The sequence below is a fragment of the Agelaius tricolor genome, unplaced genomic scaffold (genome assembly GCF_023055355.1).
Source record: "Agelaius tricolor isolate 1412-34295 unplaced genomic scaffold, bAgeTri1.0.p SCAF_45, whole genome shotgun sequence".
NCBI lineage: Eukaryota > Metazoa > Chordata > Aves > Passeriformes > Icteridae > Agelaius > Agelaius tricolor.
Window position 1 is genome coordinate 1,263,744 of NW_027269305.1, and position 25,245 is coordinate 1,288,988.

Sequence of the window (25,245 nt, forward strand, 5' to 3'; positions counted from 1 at the left end):
TCAGTGGGGATTATGAACAAATATGCAGCAGCAAGAAAGTTAATGAAGATGGGGAAGCAGTAACACAGACATTAGACATAAGAGTATTTCCACCTTTATTTTTATTTTTGACCAGGTACATCAGAATTATGTTCTTCATTTTCTTTCAACTGCAACATTATGTTAATCCAAGCTTTCTGTAAAAGAAAAATAAAATTTTCAATTTTTTTTTTTTATGTTTTAAACACAGAAAACACAGACATACTATGTGGCATCATGTACTTTGAGAGATGTAGGGGTGTCCTGCAGTAGTCACAAGTGCTGGGAGTGTCATTCACTTTTGTTTCTTCTCTCCAGAGTTCTTTCATTTTCGAGAGGAATATGTGCAGAAATTTGACTCCATCAAACCAGTCACCTCGCAAAGCAGACAGAAACATTATTATGTGAGGTGGTCATTTTATTTCTTCTTTCTGTGTGTGATTCCCTGTTGTTCTGTGCATCAGGGCCCTGTCAGGGTGGAGGGATTGTAAAGCATTATCCTGGGATAATATCATAGATAACAGGATGTGTTTGATTCTGATGGCCACTTTTAAATTCTCTCTGACATCTCTCACTGGGAAAAGGTTTTCTAGCTAATATAGCTTTTCCTCACTCAGAGATGCAAAACAAATTTTGGCTCTGGGAAGACAATGGAAGAGATAGATATGGAAAACAACATAATGTGTAACTACCCCTTACTAGGTACTAAGGTGCCTCTCTTTACCCCAACTCTACTCCTAGAACTCAGTCAAAGAGTAAGGATTTTGTAAAAAATATAATGTTCAGTATTATTTAATCATTGCCCAAGGTATTTAATACCTAATAAATATGTCAGGAAATATTTTAATTACCTGACACATGGGTAATCTACTAGTTTAGCAATAACAATAGACCAACAAAAGCAGACATTGGTGAGAAAATCTCCAGCACAGTGTTAGGAAAGATGACTTTAATCTTACTTTATTAAGGCTCCAACTCATGTGAGAAATATAGGAAAATAACAATAAAAATTAGTGTAAACTGTAAAGTAATATTTTATATTAAAGTTCCTAAACATGTACTAAGATTAATATTTCAGATCTTTTTTTAAATACCATGTGAATATTAGCATCCTACTTATTGGAGGTTTTACCATTATATGATTGATTTTTATGCTTTTTCAGATACTGCTTAAACCTCAGCATGTTTTTCATAATAATTTTTTGCATCGAAACATACTACAGAACTTCCCACCCTGCAGCTGACCTGAAATCCATCTGCTCTGAAATCTTCCCTCTGAATGGTGTAAAATGCTGAGGGGACACTTTAGAAAACATAGCCTATCCAATAATACATTTTTTCCCCTTTCTCCTCTACCACACATACTGAAGACCAAAAATGTGATTACATGCGTCCTCTGGGACCTAGTCTTGGCAATCCAGTTACCAGAAAACAGCAATTTCACTTTATAAAATAATGACAAGTATAATGATGACTGCAGATGAGACAGCAACAGTATTAATAAAGATGATAGCAGTTAGTGTATGTCAAGTACTAATAGATCACAGTTAGGTGGCTTTAAAAAATACATGGGAAAAGCCAGACTAGCCCTTTCTCATTTAGAGTGGAGTCTTCAGCATTGGTTTTCTTCATACAGAAGAAATATTTTTATCTTCTGTATATCTGTAAAGAACCTGAGTGATTTTTCCCACCACAGTATTTATGCTCCATCAACCAATCAACATTAAAAACTGATTCCTGCAGCATTTAATGTCCCTTAATCTTTCACATATTCATCCCAGTCACGTCTGCTGTCTCCTGTGGTGTAGGTAACCACCTCAAATGGTATCAGAAAGCAACAACCCAATTAGCACTGAAGATCACCCATGTCACAAAAGTATCTGGAAACCCAGCCTACACCTCTTCAGCCACCATTTCCCCCAAGCCATGGCTGAGACAAAGCAGCTGAGCCTAGAAAACTTGTTAAACCAGCATCTGGCCTTTCAGACTGCAACTCCAACAGCTGAGGGGGCAGGGGATGGGGCAGGAATAAAGGACACTGTTAGAATGAATAAGGTTATGGGCCCACTTGTCACTTTTCTCAAACTTCTTGTACTTTTGGACTTCTTCATTATGATCCGTCAATGTATTAAATTCACATATTAAAGAGAAAATAGAAAGAGTTCATCACAATCATAAGTCTTTACACTTTGTTTTGTAATTTCTCCCACTACAATGTTCTTGCAATGGGAGAAATTATACATATGTTAGCATTGAAAACAAAAATAATTTAAATTCTTAGGGAAATAATTTTTAATGGGTCACCATTTCTAATAAAAAAATGCAATTCTTTACTAAATGAACTGTGCATACTCCTACATGAGAGTAAGTTGTTCCTTTTATGTAGAAGACGTATGGAAATAGACAATTACTCTGAGCTTAACCACACATAAGACACTCAAATAACAATAATTCTGTTGTAAATGCAGATTATTTTTCCTCCAAAGCTCTGCTTGCTCTTATATCCCAGAGATAAAGTTCAAAATCCTGGTCTGGAAGGCTTCACAACTCACATAAGTTTCAGCAGAGCCAGGACTGATCGTGGCTCTGTAACATGGGATCATGCATTCTGCAAGTTTAAATAGCTCACTGCTGCTTACATACTGGATATGACCCAAAGCTCATTAATGTAAAAAAAAAAGAGATTAGTGTTGTTAACCTTAATGGGCTGTGGATCAGGCCTGAAAATGCACAACACCTGAATTATTCTGTGAAGGATCTGTAAAAGATCAACATATAGGTTACACTGTTGCACCATGAATTTTATTCAAAATATCTCAAATGTATTGCTTTGCCCAACAACAACAAAATTTAGCATGACATTAAAAAACAGTATTTGTATTATTGTCTTTTATGTCAACATTTTCTGTAAAGTCAGTGGAGTGACCAGTGTCAACAAAGCAATGCATTAAGATCTATCTCTTACTGATTCAGACTGGTTTTTGCTACCCCTGGGGACTCTATTTGTGTCTGTCAAGAACATTTCAGCCTGACAGCTCCTGATTTTCAACAGGGAGGAGAAAAGGCAGAACTAATGGATGTGAATGAGCTTAAAAGCTAGTGAACTTATCAATCACAGAAAACAACTGTATTTTGGGAAGGAAATAGAGGTACTTTGGCAAAAAAAAAAAAGTCAATAGGTATTTTTCAGACACTGATAACTATGATCAGGTTTTGGTCAGACTCTTTTTGGTCTGATAGCACTTTTGTCAGCATTGATTATCACATAAAATTTCTCATGCACTGCATGAAATACTTCACATACAGCCTTATAAGCAGGTCAAATTCAGAGGTCCCAGTTAAATTTCAACTATGATAGAATGTTTTTTTCATTCAATAGGAGCTTGTTTCAATAACAACTGAACAAAATTGAGTGAAGCCTTGGGATCTGAACCAAAGAATCCAATTATATTTACACAGTTTTTGCACAGCTAGTCTATTATTGTTGAGCTGGGTGAGTGCTCATGAATGTGTTTGAAGGCTTGTATATTTTGCATCAGAAGGAATCAGATATTGTATTGCTTTTCTTAAGCAATACTTTGACTGCTTTTTCCATAAGACTTACATGAATGAAGTGAAAAGGAAACTCTGATCTACTAATATAATAGTTATTACTCAAGTTATATTTTCATCTGGTATTTGCTCTTACTCAGGTATTATAAACAAATATTGACAGAGATCAGAATTGTGATGGCTTGAGAATTAGATGGGTTATTTTTTTAAAATGACCTTAATTATGCTTAACATAGTGAGAACTTTCTCAAACCATATTTCAGACAAAATATTTTAAGATTCAGAAAAAGACCAAAACCCTAAAAAGTAGGATTCAGTAAATGCCAAACTTTTACAGTTATAACTAGTTTAATTGCCAAACAAAGCAATTTTGAACTATAAAACTTGATACTTTCAATAAAAATGTCAAAATAAGGCATACCGACAATTTTCTAATCTTATCTCCCTAATGTTCAGAATTGACAGAAATAATGAAAAAAGGTTGGGCAAATCAGCATTGTCAGTGGAAAATATATGATGAAAAAAAATTCAAACTCCCTAATATTCAATGATATATTATCTCTACATGCTATAAAACTCAGTTGGTGAGATTCTTTATCTGTGTTTTAAGGCTTGATTGTCATTGAGTGCAGGCACTTTCCAGAAACTTCTGTGGGAAATCTAACTGCTCAGTAAAGGTTGCAATTTCTTCTCGCTTTAATGCTGGCACATTCAGTGTAAGTTTTTAAACCTGAGCAGTTGGGATGCAAATTAATTATTTAGCAGGTATTTGTCAGTGGATTATGTTTATTGACATTTTCAAAACCTTTTTCTTACCTCAGCTAAAATAGGCTTGCCCTATCCCATTTTCAGAAACCGATGCAGCCTTATTTCCCTGTCTGCACTCCCTGGACTAGACTCTTTCTATAGGCCCTCAGGCTGAAGTGTGTTTTACAAAGCAGAGCCCTGATTTACAGCCCTCTCCCACTATTTTTTGCCTGTGGCTGTCATAACTTAGATAGTGCTTTGAAGTGGATCGTTTGCTACTGGCTTATTAGCTCATCTATTTTCTTTCTCTGTGTACACATTCCTTATGACTACCTTCAGCGTTGAAAATACAATGCTAGCTCCTTCCCAACACACTCTTTAATTACAGCCCACATCCAACTCCAGAGAAAGGCTTTCCAGGTGAGTTAATATTCACATGAATGCAGAAGCAGGCAGCTGAGCCTACCTCAGTGATTACTGAAGAAAGTGAACATTTTAATCACTAGAAATGAGTGAATTCCTGGATGCTGCAGCTGAAAGCGGTCAGTCACTGACAGGGGACAGAGGGGAAGGCAGACATCAGGGTTGCAAGCCCACAACTGGGAAGGAAAAGACAAACTGGGTTTGCACAGAGCTTCCCTGAATAGCGTGTCTTTTTGTTTCCTCATCCTGCTAGAAACTTCTAATCTCTCTTCAAATCTTCCTGTGGGGTGGCAAGTAAGAGGCTGAGAGGCCCCAAATTCACAGCATGGCTATAATGACCTTGCTCTTGAATGATTTATCTTTGAAGCTCAAGTTGACTATATCCAACTGCTTTTCTCACCAACAGTCCCCTCTTTCTGAATTCTACATCTTAAAGTCCTGATATGCTCAGAGAAACCCAAAGTGCTGTGCATGCTATTACTGTACTCTGCTGGTTTCCCCCTAGGGCAATCTAAAGTGCCACCCCCCTCCATGCAAAGCCAGTACTTTAAGAAGGCTGTATAACAGCTGAATGATGGGGAAGTAAGTCAGAAGAATGAAAAAAAAAAAAAGTATGAGTTTAAATTTTAAGGGGTAAAAAAAAGAAATTAATAAACAGCACAGAATTGCTTCTGTTCTTATACTGGAAATGTTTCCTGTTACACAATGACCTTATACTCTTTCAACTTCTACTCTCCACAAATCCTAAGTTTTTGCTTTTTTCCCCTACCATTTCATAAACAACACCTATTTTTCTGTTCCTCAGAGCACCACTGGATGGGAAGTCAAGCTTCTTTTTTCTCTTCTTGTTTTCAGTCAAACCCTCCAAGGGTAGATGCAAGCTGTTTCACTCCTGCTGAACGGATGCTTCAGAGCAAGAATAGTCCCACTGAGACTAAGTGAGATGTCATGCTGGGGACAAAAAATGGGGAGACAGACACACATACATATGCACATGCATTCACACACACATTGAAATGGATCCCCTCCTAAGAAAGAGCAGCCCCATACATTTCAGGACTTATGAAATATACAGAAATACATTTCCATGCTCAGAAATCACTGAGCACATTGTGCTAGTCAAAAGGACTGAAATGTCAGTTTTCTTATCAAATAAGCAAGGTTTTGTGGTGAAAGGCTTACTGTTCCTGTTATCTATGGGTTACTGGTCAGTTAGTGATAGCAGGCCGTGTCCAGAAAACACCTGGCAAATGTTACTGTCAGGATTTTCAGTGGACCCTCAGGCTTATTATTGACCTTCGCTGTTGAACCCATTAATCTAAATGTGTCCCCCAGACAGCACTACAAACATTACAAGCTGAGGTTCAGATTAAGGAAAATATTAGTCACTTTCACTTATTTGTGAGATCAAATTGAAGTATACAGAATTAATAGCCACTAAAGCAACTTAGACTAGCTTTTGCTTTTAGGCCTGGGTCTTATCATTTTTCCCACCATTAGGTGAAATTTATATTCATTTAAGGTTTCTTAAAACTAATAAACAAGACTTCCTCGTTGCTAGACACAACATTAAGAGGCTGTGGACTATTTTTACCTCCATCATTTTAAGGCTACATTAACCAGTTATCATGCCCAAACAAAAATACAAAGCCAAGAATGTATATTGAGAAAGGTCCAAAATTCTAGATGAATCAAGAAGATCCTAAACAGAGTCTGTTTGAAAGTGTGTGGCCTAATTCTACTTACCATAAAGATATTTTCAATTTGTTTCTCTCTTCTTCTAACACTTTTTTTCTGTTTTTACTAAATTTTTATTGTTTCATAACTACTAGATTTCTATCCTATTGGTATCTCCTTCCTTGAAAGGGTCAGTACTTTGCAAAGTATTTTAAATTTGAATGGTACCTCTTGCCTATCAATGTTGAATAAGTTTTGAAATAATGTGAATGAAAGTGTTAAGTTTTGCAATTTTAATGAGAGCTCTCTCATTAACACCGTGGCAACAACAGCAAAACCAGAAATGACAGATTTGTCACACTGCACCAGATGATATTCTGCATGGTATCTACAATTAAAATATATCACTGTGTCTATTTATTTATTTATTTGTTTGTTTGTTTGTTTATATTCCCCTCTGTGACCTACCATTTTGGTTATTGTTGTAGAGACTTTGGTTTAGTAAATTTCAACATCAGGAAATTATATTCTCTACTTTGGGGTATTTGCAAAAATAATTTTTATCTCTTAATGATAACATAGAATTTGAAAATCAAAATTCTCTGAGAACTAGTTATGTTTTTCTTAATTTATAACAAATGTATTTGCTTTAATTAATTGAGATATTTCCTTTTAATAATAATGCTTTGTATTAAGTATTGTATGATAATAACATGGTTTAAAACCAGGACATGGCATCCTCTACCTTAAAATATTTGAAAGAAATATTGTACATGTAAAGAAAGCAAAAGGACATTCTCTAACAAAGTGGGACTCTGCATTAGAGCTTTAATTCAGCTGTTCACAGCTACACCAGAGCAGCTGGAAATTAAATGTATAATGCAGTTCAGGAGTTAGGAAGTAGAGTGGTGATTACTGAATTGAGATAAAGGAGGAGACCTTATTTATATCTTTGTAACTGAGACCAAAGAAATACAATGTTAAGAGGGCATGTATGTTAACTTAATACTGAATTTTTTAACATACAATACTGAAGTTACTTCACTGATGGCAAGTAAACTTGACATATATATATTTCCCTTAAAAATATGAACACATGAATACATGTATGAATGCATGTTTTGTGATGTTAATGCAATAGACAATAGTTACTTCCTGTGAATTTTAGCTCTTTAAAATCTGCATCTATATAGCCTCCTGCAGGGACAATTGTGTAGCAGCTAACCAGGGAAAAAAAGCTATTATCAGATCGATGTTTTCTCAGTCATGGAGATTTTAAAACCACGCTCTTAAACTGCATGAAATTAAATCTGTCAAGATCAAGAAGTATTGCATGTGTTTTATGTTTTTGGAAACTGTAACAAAACCAAGCTGAAATGTCATTTAGTATTTCACTAACTACTGACTTAGCATGCTACAGAAGTTGATGTTTTGCATTGTTTTATTTTAAATGAAGGATTTGGAGCAAAAAGCAAAAGAGAGATGTAGGAAAATCTATCTAGTTGCAAAAATAAATTGGCCTTTTTTCTAATTGTGGCATCCATGATCTCTACAGATAGTGATATGATGATATGAAGACTGGAAAAGAAGAATAAAATGTCAGGAGAAAATATTCCAAGTTGTAAATAAGTTTTGGCACAGTTAAATGGGAAAATCATGATGCTTGGAAATCACTCCACAGAATATGAATACCATGTGTTAAGTTACAGCATTAAATGCTAACAAAAACATGTAGCATTTCAAAATGATTCATAAATTCTTGGCTATATGATAATTATGTTGCTACTGTAAAAGATGACAGACTAACATCAACTTTTGAGAAGAGCTATGTCAATGCAAAATTCTCCTTTATTTAGGACATAGCATATTAAGAAAGGAAAAATAAAAGAACATTAAACACATTCCTTTTGGTCATATAGGCTTTTACAGCACTTTGATATCACAGTGTTTTTTATGTCTTTCACTCCAGTGACTCAGAGACGACAATCACTCCTACAGCAGACTTGATAATCCTTTGCTCTCTCAGTGTTTTGAGCTCTTCACACTCAATCTTTACTTTAAGTGGCAAAGTTTCCCTCTCTCCCCAGCTGGTGCTGCCAGTCATTCTCCAGACCCAAGGGCTCCCACTTTTTAATGTGCGTGCACTCCACTTTTATCTATCACACAGAGACTACACCTACAGGAACAATTATTGTAAACCATAGAATAGATTTGCAGAGCAGCTGGTGCCAAGGACCTGATGACCACAGGGAGATGATATGGAGTGGCTTTACTTCAGATCAGTCCTCATCTGTCTCCAAGGGTCCAAATACCCATCTGCAGACAGAATGTCCTAGCTGAGCCTCCCAACATGTATTCCTCCACTGTCTCACCTGCAGTGAATCCAATTCCAGCACCCTGAGACTACTCCATTACATGACTCCACCTAAGTGTGGAAAAGCAGAAGTCTTACTTTAAAAATGTACTTTTAATGAAAGGTAAAATGGAAATGACACCTGAATCTGCTAGGGAACATAGATATGTAATGTTTACATTTAAAATTGCCTTCCTTTTTTTTTTTCTTTTTTTTGTCTGAAAAGAAATTATGTCTTTTATAGAAGTATATGAATGCTTTCCCATTGATGCAGTAAATCCATGGGAGAGAATACTGGCTTTTCAATGATCTACCAATAGTTCTTTGGGACTATTTGTTTAAAGTTGGTCCAAAAAGCTATCAGCAGTTAACAACAAACCTTTTATTACAGATGTAAGCTTCAAAGCTCTTCCATGAAGCCAGTTGCTATTAAAGTATTTCCAGTAAAAGTACCTATTGATAGTCATTATTCAGTAAGTACAATATAAATAGTTCCAGCTACTGTACTGAAAAACTCTTGGCCTCGGTGTTTCACATTCAAAAGAAATTTATCACCTTGCTGTTCTTGCCAGAAAGACTAATTAATATTAAATCTTTTGAATTTCTCTGGATAAAGCTAGCATCTGAGAGCCTAGTATGGTATCTGAGTTCTTTAAAATAAGTCAATAAGTACCTCTTGTGTAATACTGTATGCATTGCATTCTGTTACATTTATTATACAAATTGAAATGAATAACAATATGCAGTTTAACATCCAATGAATATTTTTTATCATTCTCCAACTGTAGTTAATATGCTAACCAACTTCACTGAAAGGCATACAGATGTGGAAAGAGTCTATCTAGGGACTTTAATTATCACCTTGTCAAATTCAAATTATTATCTTGCAAGTTCATTTCCATAAAGTATCCCCTTTGCTGCTGGATGATTTAACACGTGTCTGCATTTTCTTATCTTATTTGTATCTATCCAGAGGCTTTAAGCCTTTCAAAGCTGGCCAGCTCTTTGTCAGATCATGATGTTTACTGTAACTGATTTTGTCAAATACATTATTGCAAACACTCAATTTTGCCAAAGATGGGTCTGTAAAATGTGAAGAGAAACTGGCACACACCACCAGTAACGTTGCATAAATCAGACTAAGACTTCAACTATTTCTCAACTGGATTAACTTACAGTGAAGAACCAAAGAGCCTGGGGAATGATTTACCTGACAAAATTCTGGAGACAGTCATTCTTGGTTGGTAAATCATTTCACATTTCAAGAAACCTGGAGTAATTCCAGCTGTAAGGATTGGGTAGACAAGATTTTCTATGCTAGTCTGGATCACATGATAGGATAAAAATATCATATCAATATTAATGACAGTGGTTTTTTAACCTATTTAAAGGCAACAAAGCAGTGATGAAAATAAATGAAGACAGAAGAGAAATGCCCTATTGTATAAGACTTACATCCTGCAAAACTGAAAGCTTAATCTGTTTTTTTTTGCGTTTTTGTAAAAGAGTGCAGGATAAATGTATTTTTAGTGTGGTGGATGTCTTTGTAAGTGTGGTGAGGCACTGGAACATGTTGTCCAGAGTTGTGGATACTCCATCCCTGGAAGTATTCAAGGCCAGATTGATGGGGCTCTGAGAAACCTTGTCTAGTGGAAAGTGTCCCTGCCTATGGTAGGGGAGTTGGAGCTCAGTGAGCTTTAAGGTCCCTTCAAATTCAAACCATTCTATGATTCTATAATTCTGTGATATAAGCATAGAAGTGATCAATCCCCCAAGTTTCTGTTTAGAAAAAATAAAAGCAAAAATGTGGTATCTTGACATAAATCCAATAGCCTGCATATAAAGTTAACTAAATCTGTAAACAGAAAATATGTTACATTTTTTTAATTCTAAGTTTTTGAATTTCAGTTGTGTGAGAAAACATAAGATTTGTGTAATTACAACTCATAATTAAACTAAGATGCATGTAATTTTTTAATAATAGTAAAAAAGAAGAATAGTATTTTTGGCAAAGTAAAAACAATAAGATAAATGTGACTCTAAAAAAATCCCCAAACCAGCCCAAATCAGAAAGAAAAAGGCAACTAATTAGCTAGCTCTTTGTAAATACATCCATGTACAGTTTCAAAAAGAGACATGAATTGTTCTTGTTCAAGAGCCATGAATTGTTCTTGTTCAAGACCCATACTACTCACTTGTTTTGATTTAGTTTTTATCTTTCTTGCACTTACAGTACACTGGAAAAAATTTTAATACATTTAGCAGAATAACTTTCACTTCTAAATAGGTACATAATACTGGATAAGTATTAAGGCTTATTATTAAGGATTCCAATATTGGATAATATTATTGTATTATATGTATTAAGGATTCCAATATTGGATAAATAGTTCAGAGGAAATTTGCAGGAAAAGGAGTAAAATAGGCACAGCTTTGGTGATTAGCAGAGGATGGAAAAATCACACTCAAGGCAAATTTGACTTCTGTTTATTATTTATTAATCATTACCTCCTTTTTATTCCTTTTGGTTTTCATGGATTTAGTCAGCTTAGATTCTGAAATAATTTCAGTGGGAATTTAGAGAGACTACTTATAGATGTACATGAAGAGTCAAAATGTGTGTGTTAAATGTGTTAAAACTGCTTCCAGTGCATCTGTGTAAACCAGAGGTGCAACTTAATCAGTTAGTTCTTGCATAAATTTCAGTAGAGTAGATCAAGAAATTGTATCAGGAGGGTAATTATAATTTATCATGTTTTTTAAGCAACAGATGATGCTCCAATGCTCCCCAAATTCTTTCTAATTATAACTAGTGAAGACTACAGTAAAAAGGGTTTGCATAGTTTTCAAAAAGATATGCTCACTTCTTAGCAAAAACCTTCATAAAGAGAGCAATGTTAAATAAGTGCTATAGACCAAAATGAAAGCAGGAAGAAAATTTGAAATGTGATTATGGCAATTGCATTTCAAATCCAGTGTGGCTAAAACTACAGATTAGTATATAAGAAAGAAAACATAACTTGAAGTTAAATTATGACTTTTGACATTAATACATTGCTGAAATGATTTACATTCCAGAAGCACATAATCGAACAGGACTTGATGTTAGCTCACAACACTTGCCATCCACATCTCTCGCTTCAGCACTAAAATAAAACTGAGGGACGTTTTTTTTCCCGGTCCCATTCCTCAGTGCTGCCATCAAAGCTCTCTTTTCTCTTATGGGGTAAGGGATTGTCAGAACAATAATCTTCAGCAAAAGAATGGGTTGTCTTGCAGCATTGTTAAGGCTATAACCTCAGCCCAAAGTACAGATTGCAACAGGCTTTGCTGAAGCCTTTGTAATGCAGCAATCCTCGCCAGCCATGCAAGCATTCATTTTTCAATAATAGTTTCCCTGACATTTGGTATAATGTAAAGGGTATAGAGTAGAGCATGCTAAGCAGTGGTTAAACACAGAAAATTGTCCTCAAAATATATGCCATCCTGAAGAATGCCTGTGAACCAATAACATAATTCAGATGCTGTGACTGTGCTGCAATGAATACACCATAGTGGGAAATGCAGCTGTCCACATCACAAACCCTGACAGACAAATGAATGTCCAATCAAAGCAGATTTTGCACCCTTGACCTTAAGGTGAACACCTATTTAAAATCAGGATAATCATGAATGAAAGAGGAGGAATAGTTAGCACAGCCTGACAATGTTCACATGATTATTTAATGCAAAATTCACAGGAAAATAACATTAAAAACCTACCTTAGTGCCAAAAATTACTGCATCTTCAAAAATAATTTAATTTGTCATTCTAGCAATTTGAGCAGTATCCCATTTAGTTTCTTTGTTTGAGATATAGAATGACTTTGAAACATTCTTTTCTAAATTATTATTATCAATGACTGAAACAAGTTACTGCCACATGGCACTATGAGTATGCTGGATGAACACTCCTTTGGGAAATTTCTTTTACTTGTTAGACAGGTAGCATTTCTTCCTATCTGTTGTGCTCTGTATTTTGGGATCAAAAGAAAGGCATTCTAGACAAAGGAATTCAAACTCTCTTGATTTTAGATAAAATCAACTTTTGACTTTTTGGGAAAAAATAGAGTATTAAATGTAAAGCATACATTACTATTTCTTAGCCCTCATAGTTATTTATTATAAGCTACAATAACTGTTACAGCAAATTAAGAAAGAGAAATGTACCATAAATAAATCAACTGTGAATGCATGCATAAATGTGTATTTTTGAAATGCTATAGCAAATTTCATTTTTAGGGGATACACTGGAGACACACAGGTACAATACTCAATCTATACTGAAACTATCCATAAGGAAAAATTTGACCCCCATTTCCTTCTCTTCTCTGTATGAAAAGGGAACCATTGATTTCTGCCAACTGACAAGCAGTCAAGCATACAAAACAAGTAGCAGACCAACCCATAGAGTAATTCCTGTTAATTCTCTCCCCAGGGTTTTTTGGAGTTTTTTGTGGGATTTTTTGTTTGGTTGGGTTTTTGGTTTTTTTTTCCTGAAAGAGAAACATTGATTTGAACATGTTTTAGCAGATTTTCCAAAATCACACCTTCTTAATAAAGTTTCCCTTCTCAGAATATTGAGATCAGATACCAGGAACAAAAAGCACATGAAAATTCATTAAAAGAAAAATCAAATATCTTGTGTTTCTCTGGAGCTATTCTATCCACTGATATTCTGTAGGGGTTTTGTTTGCTTGCTCTATATATTTTATGTTAAATTTGTTTGGTAGAAGTGCTTAGTCTGGGTTTGTTGATAAGGAGATTGATTAAGTGCAATGAAAACCTAATTTGTTATTGTCATTTAACAGTAATAGGCCTCTATTTTTTGTTCCTCTCTTAAAAGGCGTAAACAATACAAACAAATAAACAAACAACTGCCACCACACCCCACCCCCTGCCCATTATGATATACAGGATTAAACACAAGAGGAGAATGAAGACTGTGAAGCTGTCCTTGTTTTGGAAGGAAGTGCTGAAGTCCAGATTCCATCTGTAGCTAAACATTTTTACCACCACCAAATAGGGTAAGAAGTCCTTTCTAAAACTAAGTTGAAAGAGGTATATCCTCTCATCATCTACTTTCTAGAATCCCTAGTGTTATACAAATTTTGGGTTGCACATTTGTAGCTTCTGCTGTCCTCAGTGTGAATATGGATTAGATGGAGTGACCTGGCCACTTCAGCATCTTCTCCCTCTCTGCTCTCCCTGCCACACATCAGTTGCAATATTCTGTTCAGCTTAGGAGCAGAAGATGCAGTCTCTGCTGATTGGCTCTTGCTAATGATTTGATCATCCTTGAAAGCTCTGTAAAGAGAAAGCCTAAAGTCTTTTTGGTCCTCAGATGTGTTTTGCCGAAGAATCTAGGTATCCACAAGAATTAATTTTACATCTGTCTTTTATAGACAGTTTTGGAATATACATTTTTCATTAATGGGGATTTCTTCATTCCTCCCTTAAGAATTGGTAGCCCTTCTCTCAGTTATTATAAAATAAATATGCCGTATCTGTTCTGCAGAAAGTCTACTAAGAATCTTTTTTCACCAGCTAAATTTTGGTCACTGCAAAAGTGAGATGCATTTTGAATTGGAGGGTTTTTCCTTGTTAGTTTGGGGTTTCTATGATTAGAATTCAGTAGCAAAAAAGAGAGAGGAGTATTTATTTCAATAAAGATAATTCTATGAACATAATGTATCCATAAAAATAGATGTCTTTGGGTGAAAACAATAGTTTTAATTATTCTCAACTTTTTTCCCTAAAGTCTTTCTCCTTCCCCTCTAAAAGACTTAGATTGAGGCTGGGATTCTGTAAAAGCCCAGATTTTCTAGACACAGAAAAATCTATATACTTATTTCTTGCATTCTTTCACTGTTTTTTTTTTCATAAAAAAAATAACTTTGCTAATTCTAATTTTCAATCTTACTCTCTTTTACTGTACAGAAAGAAGAAAAGAGGGCAAAAAAGACATTCAGCTATTTTCAACCATTGTGTAGTTTAGTTTGTTCGAGTGGTCTTTATAATTCATATAACTGTATTTTACTTTCTTTTCCATTCCTTCTAGTAATATACCTTTGGAAGATTTTTATGTCCAAGGTAATAAAAATACAACTATAACAAGATTAGTATTGTTCCAAATTTACTCTAAAGCCAGCATGCAAAAATCTTTTAATACTTATTGGTACATGGGGTACTGCACTTTAAAAAAAATGTAACAATTAAAGACCGTGAACATGAAATAATCATTGCTTGAAACTGACAGATAGTAATACCAAAAGGTTGTTTTTTGTTGTAAAAGTTCTAGTACTTTTAACTTCAAGTGTATGAACTAGTAACCAATCAATGTACTTAGGTGACCATTACTCTGTGACCAATGTCAAATGTTTTTAATTAACTAGTTAGGCAAGCTTAAGAAAGCCTGCTGAGCAAAGATGTATGATGTCAAAGCACTCTTTTCCTTTGTCACTTCTATTAGGCAGAGGAAGAATTACAAAAATCAATGGCAAAAGAAGAAGAAAACCAAACCCTTTACTTCAGAGCAGAGGTCAATCTGTTTATAGGGGAATTAGGTGGCAATAGTAAAATAGACAATTTGAAAAACATGCTAAAAATTGACACTTGAAGTGGTGATAAAATAAAAGATCCTGTCAGAAATTATTAAGATTCTATGTTATAGTAAAATCTAATTTTCTTTTTCATTAATGTTTTAGACAAATTAAAATCAGGTAAAGCTGAGAAAAATGCAAAATCCCATTTGAAATTCATGGAAGTTCTGCATTCAGCATGTGACAGAACAGAAACACTCTCATCCCTGTTACAGAAATACAGTGGTCTCTCCAAAAGAAGTTGCTTTCCCCATCATTAGCATCCTGTAGGAAGTCCAGAAATATCCTTAATGCTTTGACACCTTATAAAGGAAGGAGAAGCATATGTACTTATTACTATTTTCATCCACTGAATGCTTAAAACTAATGTTGATTAAAGTGAACATACATTAACAAATGAGAAATTGGAAAGCCTGCATTAATTCTGCCCTACTCTATTTGCTTCTATTGTATCTCCTTTGTCATACAAGTTACACCTACTCAGCTATCAAAAGCCTCTGTAGAATTTAAACTTCTCCGCTGGCCACCATTTTACCTCCCTAGCATAAGATCCTAATTTCTAGGTTAAGGAGGTGTTTAGGTCAGTGTCATATGCTGATAGAGTGCCCTGAGGAGAGGTTAGTAACTCTAACTTGTCTTCCCAGGCTGCCTTTGAGTGCTGACCTTGCCAGGGCAGCAGGTCAGGGCGGTGCTGCAGGATCCCTGCGGTGGGGCAGGCACCCAGGGCACAGCCACTCCACTTAATGGCATTCACTGCCTCAGTCACGGGCACACCAGGGCACTTCTACTGCCTGAACCTGTCCCTCTCCTCCTCTGCTGACACTGGGCCTGAAACACAACAAAAAAGCAAAGAAAAGAAAGGAAAAGAGAAAGGGGAGAGGGAAGGGGGAGGGCGGGCAAGCTCTGCTTTACTGCTCATTCATTTCTCTGCATTCAATCACTCCAAGGCAGTAACTAGCTCAGCCCCAGGCTCCCTTTACATGCACAAAAGAAAAGCAATCCCATTCAGAAGGAGACCATGAGTTATTGATCTCATGCTGAATGTTATGTTCGGTTCAGCAGTACTGTCAGCTCCCTCACATGGAAAGCTTATGTTTCCCACCAACTCTGTTGAATGATATTCAGCTTTTTTGAAAATGAAGTGTTGGGGACTAGGGGTCAAGGGCAGAGACATCTCAGCTTTCATCCTGGGACTTCAGGACACATTCTGGGTCATGATGAAGGGTAAGCCTGCCAGGAATTAATTGTAAAAATACTGTGGATCTTGTTCACCAGAGGAGCAGGCAATTCATGGTTGCTTCACTTTCTAATTCAGACATTAGAAAATGAGCCATAAAGCCATCATTTGTTAATGTACATTAGATTTATTTTATCCATTCAAATTAATGAACAAAGTTTTTCGCTAAGACACTTTATAGTTCATTTATTTAGCTTAATATCCTCATTTGCAGAAATATGCAGAGATTTTGTTTTAATCAATTAAGACATTAAAATGAAAACTTAAATTAAAAATTTATTTCTTATAACGTTTCACTCTCAGCCTTTCTTTACATGAACTATAAATAGCGTGATCCCATGTATCAACACTCAGTAGTCCAAATAACTACTTGAGAGAAAGCAAGAGGTATTTTTAAATTAGTTATTTTTACCGTGATGCAAACACAAAACATTTAGACCATATCAAGCCCATACTAATTTCTTGATTAAAACCTTTCAAAACAGAATATTTTGTAATTGTTCCTCTATGAGAATTCTGTGTGCCAGGAGTCTAATTGTGGCAGAAGGATAATTTCTTACAATTAATTATCTTTTATGTTTGTTTGTTTGCTTTCACAAGTATTCTTTCTCAGAGGTCTTTCACTTATTTATTCAGCTTGTTAGTCTGTAGTTTTGATCTGCTTGAAGGTAGGAAGGATCTACAGAAGGACCTGGACAGGCTGGACTCCATTGCAGTGGTATGAAGCTGAACAAGTCAGTTCCTGCACTTAAATAATAACAGCCTCAATACATGGCTACAAGCTGGGGGAAAAGTGGCTGAAAATCTGCCTGGAAGAAAAGGACCTGGTGCTGGTCAGCAGTGGCTAAACAGCACAAGCCAGTGTGTGCCCAAGTAGCCAAGAAGGCCAAAGGCATCCTGGCCTGTTATCAGTAATGGTGTGGCCAGTAAGCCCAGGGCAGGGACTGTGCCCCTCTACTTGGCCCTTGCAAGGCCACACATTGAATGCTTTGCTCAGTTCTGGGCCCCTCACTACAAGAATGATGCTCAGGTTCTGCAGTGTGTCCGGGGAAGAGCAATGGAGCTGATGAAGGGTCTGGACACAAGCCCTATGAGGAGTGGCTGAGGGATCTGGGGTTGTTTAGTCCAGATGAAAGAACGCTCAAAGGGGACTTTATTGCTTCCTACAGCCACCTGTAAGGAAGTTGTAGCCATTTAGGGGTTGGTCTTTTTTCACAGCTAACATGCAACAGGATGAGGAAAAGACTTCAAGTGACATCAAGGGAGGTTTTGATTGGATATTAGGAAAAAATTCTTTATGGAAAGGGTGGTCAAGCATTGGAACAGGCTGTCCAGGGGAGTGGTGGTCACTGTCCCTAGAGGAATTAAAAAGATATATAGATATGACATTTAGGGACATGGTTTAATGATGGCCTTAGCAACAGTTGGGCTCAGAGATCTTAAAGATCTTTTCCAACCTAAATGATTCTATGATTAAGCAAAAGACTGAGTAGGCATCTAGAAGAAGGAAGAGACAGATGAATATAGACACTTCAGGGAAACAAAATTAATTCACAAGAAAAGCAAATTAAAAAAAAAACCCCAATGAATGTAGGAGTGCATATTTAATTGGAACCCAGAGCTGAGACACGGAAACCCCCTTACAGTCTTACTGTCTTTACTTCAATGCAAATTCATTTTGCCTGAGTAATAAGTACTGTCAGAATGTCATCCCACAATCTTGTTCACATAGTCACACTCTTCTAAAACAAAATTTTATAAATGAGACATATAAATCCATCAACTCAAACATTAAAAGTAAAATGATATGCTTACTAATGTTGGCTGTAAATTCAGTCCTTTATTCTTCTCAAAACACCCTCAATCATACCAAAGTTTTTACGCATTAAAAAGTATCTAAATCTCTGAATGCGTTCTGCTAATCAATTCAATTTTTGTGTTTATATTGCAGATTCCCTCTTTTCACTGGATATAATTGATTTACCATTCCATGCACTTGATTGGTCCTCTGAATTATTCAACATTCTTTTTTTCTGTGATTGGATAACTAAAACTTTCAAATCGAAAAACATATTTTGAAAAGATCTTCCTGATTAAAATATTTCTTAGTAATATCTAGAGTAATGACATGCATTCTAAATACAAACATTATGAACTTTATATATAGACAAATAGGAAAAAAAGCTAGCAAATAACTAAACAGAGCAAATAAAATACCCTGATTTCACTAATGAACATGATAATGAAGATTTCTAATAATTGGTTTAATGTTTTCTCAGCTGGAGTTTTCTCTACTGTTTCTACATGATGAATCTAATATAAATATAGAGATACTTAAAATTTTCATCATTTGACATGGAAATGTTTTTGTAGTTTTGTTGGTTTTTTAGTTTGTTGTTGCTGTTGTTGTTTTTCTCTCAGCTCTTAAGTATAGATACATTACAGGAATGTAATTACTTGAAGGTAATTATTCTATGTTAAAACTAGTAATTTTTTTAGCTCTACTTCTTTCTTCTCATACCGTGTGTTTTCTTTCACCCTTTTTTTCTAGTCTGTTGAAATTAAGATTCTCCTATGTCTTACTTAGATCCTTAGACTCTGATGAGAACAATAGGAATTAAAATAGCATAATTAATTTATTGGCATTCATTGGAAATGGCTGTCCAAGGACTTCTTTGAACATTATATCTCTACTTCTAGGTATATACATTCCAAATACCACAAAAGCCATTGCTATTCTCTTTTACTAATTTCCTGAGAGAAAGTTAAGGTGGAAGGAAGAACCAAATCCTGTATTGCACTCAGTATTCTGTAGTCATGCAGAAGAGACACAAGCCAGACAGATGAGTGAGTCTGTAATCTACTGTATGGATCTCTTAACATGCCACATATTAGCTTTACAAGCACCTGACACCAGAACTCCAGCAGCACTGTGTTAGCACTGGTAGCACTGAAGTAATACTGTGTTAATACTGGTAGCATGCATAACATTATTTATCCTGTTATGAATACAACCAAAGTTACAATGAGAATTTTTTTCCTCATTTTTGGTCAGTCTGCCACAAAATTGAAAAGAAAAATTAAATGTAAACTTGTTTAATTTATGTCTTTTTCTTCTATTGTCATTACTGTTTCCATGACAATAATGTAATGCTGTATCACATATTTCAGTTTACATGTTTTCCTTACTTCCTTCAGTTGCAGCTGATTCACATATGATTCACATATGATTCAACCCATCTAGTTGCCTGATCATATTGTTTCTAGTAAAATGTTGAAGAATATTTGAGGAAAGTTGTATGGACATTAATTTTTGTGCCATATATAAAAACTTGTCTGGGGAAATGCAATAAATTCCATCTAATCTCACTACACCACATAGGCTTTATTTTATATAAATATTAGTCCACAAGTACTTGGAAGCCAGAGAAGATTTCAGTTTTTTGACAGCAATTACAAAATTCCTTACAAAATCAATTGTAGCCACCATCACTTTGCATAGAAATATGCTTCCCCAGATATAAAATCAAGAAAAAATGCAAAAAGCTAACATCCCACCTACTACACATAATATTTTCATGTGTTTCTGTTTCTTTTTTCTGAGTACCAGTATCTGTCCATAGGCTATCTGACAATACATGAGATTTCCACTTAGAGCATGGAACCTTACAATAAAACTGAGAAACTATTGTCAAAAGAGATTGTGCAGATGAAAGACTAATCCTAAGATCAGACTTAGAGCACATATAAACAGGAAGAAGTTAAATCAGTCTGAAATACGGTGTAGTCTAAAAGCTAATTTAAAATGAGTAGGAGAAATTATTCTTATAAAATTCAAACCCCACAAAAATATTAAGAATAAAAGTAAAGCAGGAGTTACCTAGATTACAATTTAAGCAGGGGGAAAGAATATATTTTTGATAGTTAATTTTGTTTCTAATCCCCCTTATGATTCTGAGGTTTAACTCTGATCTGAACAAAATTCACAGACTTTCCTCTAATTATAATTCCATCAATGAAATATGCCTTTTTTCTTCTCCCCATTTCATAGCTCCCATTGTGTATTTTACAGTTCCTTGCTGCTTTGCTCTATATTTGAATTTTTCCTTGTATAAAGACAAACTGTTTGAGTTGCCTCTCAGCTACTATCCCCTTTAACCTCAGACTGTGACCTCTTGTTTTGCAACGAGTTGCTATCTCTGCTGCTTGCTGATATCAATTTGTTTCCGCTTCATTCGGGATCAGTCGTCTGGGCTCTTGATCCTTTACATGCCCTCACTGGCAAACATCTTTCAGTACCCAGTAAAGGGAAGAAACTCCCAAAATTAAATGAAACAAAGCTTCAGCAGGTAACAAAAACATAATGTCAATCCGCCCACCTCTTGAGGGGTGATTTAAGAACAGATAATGTTTATTCACAGATTGCCTGTTCATAGATGAATAACAGATCACTGGGGTCAGATGACAGAGATTTTGAATTTCAAGAGACAAATTTCAGCTGAGAGGAAGAAGTGTCAAATAGAATGTGCCACCACAGTATATCTGATTGCAGTAGGAATATGGCAAAAGCAAGAAATAGAATTTTAAGCCTAATATGTTACTACATTGAAATTCTAGGAAATTCTTTTCTTTTTTCAAAGGAAATACATTGGAATTGAAATAAACTGTAGAGAAATGCTTTGAAGAAAGGAGAGAGTATATTGAATTGCTTATTTCCTGTCTTTCTTGAATTGCTTATTTCCTATTTTTTGTGTTCCCTACAGGGAAAACAAAAAACTTAAATGATCAGTCTCAAATAAAGAAGAAAATTAATTATAATAAGATATGGATTTTTTTGATATAATTTTAATTATTTAAATAAAATCAAGTTTATGCTCTCCCTCAGTGTCATGATTCACTGTGATATTGTTTGAGAAAAGTCAACAGAAACCTAAATGAGATATTTGTTTTATTAAATATTATTGCCAAAAACTTGAAATATCCTTACCCAATGATGTAACAGAACTGACACACTATCTTTTGTTTTACTAATAATTGCTAAGCAACAGCAGTTAAATATTGAGTAACAAGCTACATATTTGTAAGAAAAATAAAATAAATTTTTGAAAGAAAATTATTGTTTGCTGACATAGTTTTAAAAATGTAATTGAATTATTATTTACTAGGAATATTTGCTCAGTTTCAATGACAGTGCTGCCTTGTCAGAATTCAGCAAGGGGAAATTATGTAGACTAATAAGATTTGACATACCTCATTGAATTCCCAATCCTCCTACTTCTTCCCTAGTCATCAAGATTAGACAGGATCTTTCTAATCACTAGATGATACACTCTCTCAAGTCACTAGAATGCTACCTGATATACTCTTTTATTATTATTTGCTACAGTATTTCAACTGTCATGGAAACAAGAATTAGCACATATAAAAAAAATTGCATCTCTACCATGCTACAATCCATGGAATGCATCCCTACAGCTTGATGAGTACCACACACTGTGTGCAGAGAAACAACAGAATTATTTTAATTATAAAATATCTTGTTTTAAAATTATATTTAGGGATTTCATAACTTTTTGAACTATTTTGTGTGAATCAGATATTTTCAGAAATCTAATCACAGTAAGATTTACATACCCAGTTAGGAGGAATTTTGTATTAATAATCTCAGTTCCTGAGAATGCAACTTCACAGATAATATTCTCTTAAGAAACTTTCTGATATGACAAACAGATATCCTTGTACAGTTCTTCATTCTTCCTTATCTTCCATTCACATATATATCCCTATCTAACGGGCACCCATAATTTATTAATCTGTGAATTAAAATCCCATGAAAATTCTGAAATCTTTTCCTAGGTAGATTTATGCTGACCATTTTGCTTGGGTTAAGGAAACAGTTTAAAGGAATGGAGAGATTTTCTGCATCAGTAGCAATCAAGGCAAGAGAATGAGCTCTTAACCCTTTTAATTTCTGAATACAGATGTAGCAAAAAACTCCAATCTGCATAGCCATACAGAATTTCATATTCAAGAATAAAATGCAGTTTAACTAAAATCTGCATGTCATACTATAGTAAGACATGTGACTGGAACTTTTGACAGAATATGCAAGCTCAGAAATATTTGGGGAGCCACCTTTCACTCTACTTCAGGTGCCAAATTCCTATTTTTCCATAAAAAATGGAGAGTTAGTTAGTAACCCTGGCCCAGTTTTTAGCTATTGCACAAAATCCCTTTCCTGCAGTTCTTATGCCAAAACACTGCTAGCATAGAAATGCACTTTTGTATAATGGCACATAAAAATGTTTCTGAAATCCACATTAATTATTTCCACTACTACCACTTTGTTCATAAATTTAGCAAATATATGTGTATTTTAAAGAAATAAAGCAAATTAGTCATATCCCTTATATGCCATTGCTTTAAATGGCTCATAATACTGTCTTATGTGCTCCATTCACACTATTCTTCTAACTGTTGTATGCTTTTCATGTCATTTTTTAAAACTTTCATAGACTCTTTCTTAAACTTTTAAAGAGAAACACATTTTCCCACCTCTGCTACTTCATTAACCTCAGTGAGTTATCAGAAATATCTGACACTGACTTTTCTGTTTTCCCAAACATGTCACAGAACAATTTATCTGAGCCTGGTGCTTTATCATCCTTTAATCATTCTAATTTTGCAAACACTTTATATGATCTGGGGCTCATAAAACCGTTGTTGTATTTCACTTTCACAGAAAATTTATTCCAGACTTTAGGTTATGGCCTACAGCTGCACTCATAAATATCAAGGCAAAGAATTCATTCATGCTAAATTACCTTCCAGAGATGTGCAGAGTTATTCATACCACTCAGAAGAACACCAAAATTCATATTTCTGTCAAGTTCCACAAAAATAGAATGCATGAGATTTCCAGTTAAAACTTCTTTGTCAATATGTTTTGAAAAGGTGAAAACCCGTCAAATTCTACACAGGGCTGTTGCTGAGAACACATTCAGACAATTCAATTAATGATTGTCAGACTTCAAAACTCTATCCAGATATACAAATTTTAACTGAAGTCTAAATAGAAATATTATAAATAAACTCGAGCAGTTGTGGGAAAGTTAAAGCAGGAAACACTGTGTCCTTATTTTAAGTACTTATTTTTCATCCTCAATTTCCTGTCTTTCAGAAAGAATGTGTTCTGCTTGTCATTGGAACTTCTCATATCAAGCACAGCAAGTTCCAGAAATCTGACCATGACCATGTCCCATAATTACAAAAAACTTCATTAGATTGAGTAATTTAAAATAAAAGTGAAGGCAACTTCATCAATTGGCTTGTGCCAGTTTCATTTTTTCTTCATATACTCTTGCTAATCTTTTGACAAGAAGCAACTATGAATTTACATCTCCAACTCAGACCTATGTCAAAATTACTTCCTGTTTTCAGATAAACACTGTATCCATATAAACATAAGACATCATAATTCACATTTACTTCTAAAGTTACAAGAAAAAAAAAGTTTTTAAAAAGAAAATTCAACAGCTTTCAGAAGATTAAATTATCATTTAAATACATACTCAGAATGTATTTTCTTTGGTTTGGCCTTATTGAGAAGGCCAGAAAAGTATCTCAATAAAATTGAAAAGTATGAAATGTCAATTTGATTTTCTTGCAAGCTCTAAGTTGTAAATCAGAAGAAAATAAAAACAAAACCCAAAGTGCAGCATGTAAAATATTTTTAAAAATGAATAAACCCTGAGTAGTAATAAAAAGCCATGTAACCTTCTGGGAAGCCTTCATTGCACATATGTTAAAACCAACAGACCTTTGTTCATTGGAATTTTATCTCCAGTAACTAATAGCAACTAACCCCTGCAGAATGAACATATTTCTTCATAACATTCATGATTAATTCTATCCTAACAGGGTACAATTTCTTTTTACTATTACTCTTTTGAAATTATTGAGACATGTATAAGGAGTAGAAAAATCTGGGGATTAATTCACGTAAGATTATTGTCCAATTTAAAATTAAAGTATCAAACACCACATCAAATGTCTGGGTTATAATCACTATGTTTATACATTAATGAATCCATCAGAAAGGATGTGGTTATATATAATATTAAATAACAGAATTGTAGCTTATCATTATTATTTAGGGATCATGCAGTGCAAATACCTTTAAATCCAGTACTGTAATTTGCCATATCTGAAGGTGAGGGTAAACTTGCTCAGCAGTAGAGCCTGCTTACCCTGTGCTGTTCCAGTGTGTAGTTCCTTATTTCATTCTCTTCTCTCACAGAGCATGAGCAGCAGTAGCAATAAAACTCTGCATGTGTATGCCAGTAGAAGGCTTTTATTGCTGTTTCTGCTCTTGTTTCCCATGAGAGGAAGAAAAAAAAATATAAAATGGTATGGAATATCTTGTTTTTTAACAGGGATTTCTGCTTCAGAAGTGAGACTAGGGTTACACCGCTTTTAGGGAACTTACCTTGGTTTGTTTCTGCTTCCCTAACTTGAACTCCCCTAATTTTTAACAGGCAGATGTGTAGTAATATTCCAAATACTATGAGCTGTCTTCTTTCATGATTCTTAGGCCA

At 34.8% G+C, this 25,245-nt stretch overlaps 1 long non-coding RNA gene across 1 annotated transcript; it reads right to left on the reverse strand.

Moving 5' to 3' along the window:
• Nucleotides 1–19: 19 nt before the first annotated feature.
• LOC139604165 (uncharacterized) lies at nucleotides 20–25,245 on the reverse strand. Its single transcript, XR_011683902.1, has 3 exons — nucleotides 24,825–25,245; nucleotides 262–394; nucleotides 20–176 (listed from the first exon to the last, which is right to left on the reverse strand). It is a non-coding gene; the product is annotated as an uncharacterized lncRNA (long non-coding RNA).